The 7,402-nt window shown below is 44.7% G+C and overlaps 1 long non-coding RNA gene and 1 other non-coding gene across 3 annotated transcripts; both read right to left on the reverse strand.

The window, feature by feature from the left end:
- Window positions 1–41: 41 nt before the first annotated feature.
- Window positions 42–4,030, reverse strand: LOC119349141. Of its 2 annotated transcripts, XR_005169258.1 has the most exons (4): window positions 3,488–4,030; window positions 1,746–1,882; window positions 499–669; window positions 42–362 (listed from the first exon to the last, which is right to left on the reverse strand). It is a non-coding gene; the product is annotated as an uncharacterized LOC119349141 (long non-coding RNA). The 2 variants fall into 2 exon arrangements; XR_005169257.1 differs by having other exon boundaries at window positions 1,746–4,028.
- Window positions 1,530–1,633, reverse strand: LOC119351537. Its single transcript, XR_005170019.1, has one exon. It is a non-coding gene; the product is annotated as a small nucleolar RNA Z118/Z121/Z120 (small nucleolar RNA).
- Window positions 4,031–7,402: the final 3,372 nt, after the last annotated feature.

Genomic DNA, 7,402 nt, shown 5'->3' on the forward strand with positions numbered 1-7,402 from the left:
TATAAAATATCCATGAACACATATCCAACACATGTTACCAATAGCCATGAACACATATCCAACACATGTTACCAATAGTCATGAACACATATATATCAAACACATATCCATGAACACATATCCAACACATATTACAAGGAGCCAAAGGAGAGAACCAATACCAAAAAGCCAAAGGAGAGAACCAGCACCACACTTGCACCTGGTATTTTTTTGCAATTAGGGCACTGCACCCACAAGCACAGGGGGCTAGTACCATTATAAACTGCTAAAAAATCACTGATGCATCTTCACACACAAAAAATCCAGCTACTTGTGAGCCTAGCCTAATTAAATGGCCATCTCTTTTACTTCCATGATAGTGGCTGAAATGTCAGATATACAAGAAAGTAAATCATTTACTTGTGAATATTCTAAATGAAGAGCAGAACCTAGAATATTTTGCCTTTGCTAAAATAAATAAATTGAGAACGAAGATGATAGTTTCAAGTGACAACTCACCATTTCCCTTTGGTAGCACGCCAAGGAAGCACTCTCTTGACTGTGACCCCCCGATCACATTCAGTTCCGCTCCCTCCAGGCACAAGAATTTTCTTTCTATTCCATTTCGCACCATATCTCAGCCATCATTCACCATGCATCTGGACAACTTCGGACCCAGCAAGGTTTTTTCTACAAAGATCAAAGTGCTAAGTATAAGTTGTTAGGAGAAAAAGTGAATTTTATGGCACATGTACTCTATTCCCACCACATATAAATTTTAGGAGGAAAAGCCAGCTACAGCCATCAACCACAAAATACTAACCAATCTCCACAAATATGAAAATATTGCAATGAATACATGTTGCACGCCACTGCAGCCTGCATCACTTCATTAAAAACATCACCACTTTCATAGTAGCAAGATACAAGCACTTACGCTTATTCTAAATATAGGCAACAAGCATCCAACCAGCAGAATGGTTAAATGTCAGTTCATTGAAAACTGTTTGTTTGTTCAACAAGGAGAATGTATCAAGGGAAAGGGTAAGAATCTAGATTTATTTTCTTTTATCTTGCATGGCTGCTACAAGTGTGAATCAAGCTATACATTGCAACTGAAATATGGATTTACATAATGTATAATTGTAAGTGCATAACATCCAAATGGACAGAACGGTAGCATAGATGGATATCTAAACTAAAATAAGCATGTTCAAGTCTTATCAAATAGAACAACCATAGGAGCATGATCATGTCTAAATACCCAATATTAAAGCATAGAGCAATGACTAGTAGAATTTAAACAGGAAACATGGTTTTCCAAAACATAAATTCAGATTTGTGCAGGTTGCCCAGACTATATGACCAGTTTAGGAATTACTATAATCAAGGAAGGAGGCCTTTTTCAAGAGCCAGTGTACTCGGATATCGTCCTTATGATTCATCACAACAAACAATTAACTTAACGCAAAATTGTTAGCGATGCATATATTTTGCATATCAATGCAAGGGAACAAAAACAAAACTCTGTGATGGGGATCATGGAAGGTTCTTTGCTCATAATTTATGATCTGTTTAGGATTTATAATCAAAGAAGGGACCCTTTTTAAGAGCCGCCTTGCTATACTGTCCTAGTGATTCATCACAGCAAACTATTCAGTTAACAAAAGATATCAGCTAAGCATGAACTTTGGAAACTTCTGTGCAGCATACACTATAATCACTCCTTTGGTGGTAGAAAGGGGAAGGAATGAGAGGAGGGATACCTCGGCCAGGACCTCGTCTACGACCTGCAGCTCATTGGGAAGGGGTCAAAGCTGCTATTGCAAGCTCCCACTCCGCTTATCTGCCATCCAATGCAGATCCAACACATGAGATTGTCCACGAGCAAAATAGCTCACACCTATAGACTTTGCAAAAGCACGGTCAAGTATGCATGGTCAAATAGCCGAATGTTCTGCTGTAAGATGATGATATAAACCAACCATCCAGCAAAACATTTTCTTTCATGTAACAGTAATCTACATAGTGAAAAGTCAAGTCACTGACAAGTTTGTAAGCAGAAAAGGCTTGCAATTAATGTATAACAGTAGAAACCATAGAAAATAAACTGCAGGTTGCTCTAAACTAAAATTGCTGACAAATAATGGCCGGGATACCTTATGGGTTAATAAATAGAAAAAACAATGATAACATATTGGATGGCCAAGAGCAACAAAAAAAAGAACATAAGATGCAGTTAAATTTCAGTGCATATACACTGTAAAGTTAATAGGTAGGGATCGAAGTTGCATGCTAAAGCTAGGTAACTACCAGAAATTACACCACTTAGTGTTGTAGCGTGGTCTTTCTTGTTTCCTCCTACATATAGGTAACTACCAACATCCAGATCTAAGTCGACATAGCATCACAGATATAATTGGCCTTTGACAACACCTACTCAATCGTAACAAGTGAGGAGGGAGAGGAAGATGCCAAGAACTACTCTTTCTGCCCATGTTAATAACTGGCGTCTCTGTTTTACTTTCCTTAACATCAGAATTGATGATATTCATTTGCTTCTATTCAGGTCATACAAAAGCCAGTGTATCTATGTAGAATCATCATCTGATATTTAAGCATCTGATCCTAAAAATACGCATAATTCAAAGAACGAAACTGTTGTTCATAGTTGCTTCTGAATGTACACATATTCAGAGAAAGAAACAATGAACTGTTAATCTAAGCTGAGGAAAGACACATTAATTTAACCAGGGGTGGAGGACGGAAAAAAAATTAAGGTGTGGCAAACTGTCAACTAGACAAAATTGATGCCCCCTCAATAAAAAATTGATGCAAAAACATAATAGCCAATTCGATAGGCCGCGGGTCGAGACGGTGTTAGGGATGGATGGACGGGCAGGGGTAGCGGCGTTGTTGGGCACAAATCGCCGGCGGCGGAGGCGGGCCATCATCAGCATAGCAGACTCAAATCGGCAGGTCGGCAGAGAATACGATTGTGCTGCCGGCGGCGGGATCGGGGATGGGCCGACGGGCGACGGCGGCGTGTTTCAGGGCAAAAATTGCCCGCGGGCGGGCTGGCGGAAGTCAATCATGTACTCTTATATATGTCATAAGAAAAAAAAATACATGTTGCAAATTTATCCGTTCTGTTTTTGGATCGCCTAGTCACGAGTTCCATCAGGAGCGAGCCGCGGAGAGAATCGATCCGATCGTTGTACAGCGGAAGCGAGCTGGTTCGCGTACGTCTACGTAGTGAGATGGGCATGTGCTGGACAACACATCAATCAAGCTGCCTGCTTGTGTGCTTCCAATCTAACTTACGTGCTTCATCTAGCTTTGTTTGGGTGAATCGATCTAGCGTGGTCTAAAACTAACAAGCAGTATTTCCATCAAGAAAAGTATATGCTTATATATAAAAAAATTGGTGGAAATCAAGGTGTGGTGGCTGCCACACCTTGCCCACTGGGCTCCTCCGCCAGTGAATTTAACCAAATGAAGAGAATACCTGGAGGGCAGTTGGTGACCGGAATACTATGCGTGCCACATGCGTGACTCCTAATCAGAGTGGTGTCGCCGGCCTGTAGGGGAGCTCAGGGCAGCGGCTTGAGGCTGGAGAGGGATGCGTCAGATGGGGATTTGGGGAAAGGAGAGACGCCGCGCCCGCAGCAACAGCAGCTCCCCGGCTCGTTGTCGTGCCTGCAGCAGCAGTAGCTCGGCGCAGGAGCAGCATCCCGACGTAGCTCCTCCCCATCACGTCGCTGTGCCCGTAGCAGCAGCATCTCGACGCCGCTGGGGCCTCCTCACGGTGCACCACCACCAGTGCCTGGGCGTGGCTCTCCTGGGCGAGGAGAGAAATCGGTCGGTGGAGATGGTGAGCGGGGAGAGGTGACCTCGGGGAGGAGAGCTGGGCGGTGGGGAACGGCGGGGATCGCCGGAATCTGGTGGCGGCGTGGGGTGGAGAAAGGGGATCGAGGAGGATGAGAGAGATGGGATCCAACATGGGTATGGGTGTGTGTGCGTGGGTTGGGCGTGGGTGTGTGTGCAGCGTGGGTGGGGCCTGGGGCTGTGTGGGTCGAGGGTCCGTGGGATCGATCCACGGCATGCGCTTCTTCTTTGCCGTCCGCGGAAAAAGAATAGACGACAGCCCCACCTCTTTGCCGTCTGCCAGCAGACGGCAAAGAGGTGAGGCTGGTGGGCTGTTACAGCGCTGGCGTCCACTGGACTCACCCACCTCTTTGCCGTCTGTCAGCAGATGGCAAAGATTCTTTGCCGTCTGCTGATGGACGGCAAAGAATTGACTGATGGCAATCAGGTTCTTTACCGTGTGTCAGTTCTTTGCCGTCTGTTTTTTGTAAGCAGACGGCAAAGACCTTCTTTGCCGTCCGCTAGCATACGGCAAAGAGCTGGCTGATGGCAAATTCTCTGTTTCCAGTAGTGATTGTCCATTTTGTACACGAAGTGCATCCAGTTTTTGCCGTAACCCTATCTACTTTCTTGCACATGCTATTTGTATGAAATTATGATACCATGCCAATTTTCAACCTTTTTTGAGTTCATTTGAAATGGTTTTCAATTTCAGGGTCATTTAGCTGGAAAAATCAGTAAATGCATGAAAAGAATTTGTTTGCACATAAAATTTCTTCGCGTTTCAAATGCCAAAACACATAACTACCCTAACTATTACAAACATTCCCTCCTGGGTGTGAAACACGGAAGAAAGTGATGATACTGAAGCCGATCACATCCCAGATCTTTGGGTGTGAAACTTTTTCTTCGCGTCTGTCCCTTTGTGCCGTAGCCATGGAAAATCTTCATCATTTAACTGGATGCTCGGGTCAATATTCACTGTGAATGGAGCAATTTCATCAAAATTTTCATAATCTTCTGACATGTCTGTCTTGTCATCCACTCCCATGATGTTTCTTTTTCCTGAAAGAACTATGTGGCTCTTTGCCTCGTCGTATGATCCATTCGCTTCCTTATCTTTTCTTTTTCTCGGCCTGGTAGACATGTCTTTCATATAAAAAACCTGCGCCACATCATTGGCTAGGATGAATGGTTCGTCTGCATACGCAAGATTGTTGAGATCCACTATTGTCATTCCGTACTGCGGGTCTTCCGTTACCCCGCCTCGTGTCATATTGACCCATTTGCACCGAAACAAAGGGACCTTCAAATCACCTGATCCATAATTAAGTTCCCATATGTCCTCTATGCGACCATAATATGTTTCCTTTCCCGTGTTGGTTGTTGCATCAAAGCGAACACCACTATTTTGGTTGGTGCTCTTCTTATCTTGGGCGATCGTGTAAAATGTATTCGCATTTATCTAGTACCCTTTGAAAGACATTATATTCGAAGATGGTGACTGGGACAGCGAGTACAAGTCATTTTGAATATCGCCATCATTCAGGGCACGTTTCTGCAACCAACCGGCGAAAGTCCTCATTTGTTCGCGTGTAATCCAGTCGTCAGACTTCTCCGGGTGTTTGGACTGTAGAAAATTCTTGTGTTCCTCCATATACGGAGCCACCAAGGCGGAATTCTATAGAACTGTGTAGTGTGCTTCAGTAAGAGAATGCTCGTCCATACATATTATTTGATGCCCTCCTAGCGTGCCTTTTCTTTCTAGTCTGCCCTTATGCCGCGATTCAGGAACACCAATCGGCTTAAGGTCAGGAATGAAGTCAATACAAAACTCAATGACCTCCTCATTTTCATGGCCCTTCGAGATGCTTCCTTCTGGCCTAGCACGGTTATGAACATATTTCTTCAAGACTCCCATGAACCTTTCAAAGGGGAACATATTGTGTAGAAATATAGGACCCAAAACGTTAATCTCTTCGCAAAGGCGAACTAGGACGTGCGTCATGATGTTGAAGAAGGATGGTGGGAACACCAACTCGAAACTGATAAGATATTGCACCAAATCATTCAGTAACCTTGGTATGATTTCTGGATCGATTACCTTCTGAGAGATTGCATTGAGGAATGCACATAGCTTCACAATGGCTAATCGAACGTTTTTCGGTAGAAGCCCCCTCAATGCAACCGGAAGGAGTTGCGTCATAATCACGTGGCAGTCATGAGACTTTAGGTTCTGGAACTTTTTCTCTGCCATATTTATTATTCCCTTTATATTCGACGAGAAGCCAGATGGTACCTTCATGCTGAGCAGGCATTCGAAGAAGATTTCCTTCTCTTCTTTGGTAAGAGCGTAGCTGGCCTGACCCTGATGTATGCCGTCTTTTCCGTGCATACGTTGCTGGTCCTCCCGTGCCTCTGGTGTATCTTTTGTCTTCCCATACACGCCCAAAAAGCCAAGCAGGGTCACGCAAAGATTCTTCGTCACATGCATCACGTCGATTGCGGAGCGGACCTCTAGGTCTTTCCAATATGGCAGGTCCCAAAATATAGATTTCTTCTTCCACATGGGTGCGCGTCCGTCAGCGTCCTTCGGAATAGGTTTTCCGCCAGGACCCTTTCCAAAGATTACCTCCAAATCCTTAACCATATCATGTACATCAGCACCAGTACGGTGGCGAGGCTTCGTCCTGCGATCTGCCTCACCTTTGAAATGCTTGCCTTTCTTTCTTACGGGATGCCTTGTCGGAAGAAATCGACGATGTCCCAGGTACACATTCTTCCTACAACTATCCAAATATATACTGTCGCTATCATCCAAACAATGCGTGCATCCGCGGTATCCCTTGTTTGTCTGTCCTGAAAGGTTACTGAGAGCAGGCCAATCATTGATGGTCACAAACAGCAACGCCTTTAGGTCAAATTCTTCCTGTCCGTGCTCATCCCATGCACGTACACCTATTCCATTCCATAGCTGTAATAGTTCTTCAACTAATGGCCTTAGGTACACATCAATGTCGTTGCCGGGTTGCTTAAGGCCTTGGATGAGCACTGGCATCATAATGAACTTCCGCTTCATGCACAACCAAGGAGAAAGGTTATACAAACATAGAGTCACAGGCCACGTGCTATGGTTGCTGCTCTGCTCCCCAAAAGGATTAATGCCATCTGCGCTTAGACCAAACCATACGTTCCTTGGGTCACCTGCAAACTCCTCCAGTACTTTCTCTCGATTTTTCTCCACTGCGAACCATCAGCGGGTACTCTCAACTTTCTGTCTTTCTTACGGTCTTCTGCGTGCCACCGCATCGCCTTCGCATGCTCTTTGTTTTGGAACAAACATTTCAACCGTGGTATTATAGGAGCATACCACATCAACTTGGCAGGAATCTTCTTCCTGGGGCGCTCGCCCTCGACATCACCAGGGTCATCGCGACTGATCTTATAACGCAATGCACCGCATACCGGGCAAGCGTTCAAATCCTCGTACTCACCGCGGTAGAGAATGCAGTCATTAGGGCATGCATGTATCTTTTGCACCTCTAAACCTAGAGGG

Source organism: Triticum dicoccoides, chromosome 1B (assembly GCF_002162155.2).
Source record: "Triticum dicoccoides isolate Atlit2015 ecotype Zavitan chromosome 1B, WEW_v2.0, whole genome shotgun sequence".
Classification (NCBI taxonomy): domain Eukaryota; kingdom Viridiplantae; phylum Streptophyta; class Magnoliopsida; order Poales; family Poaceae; genus Triticum; species Triticum dicoccoides.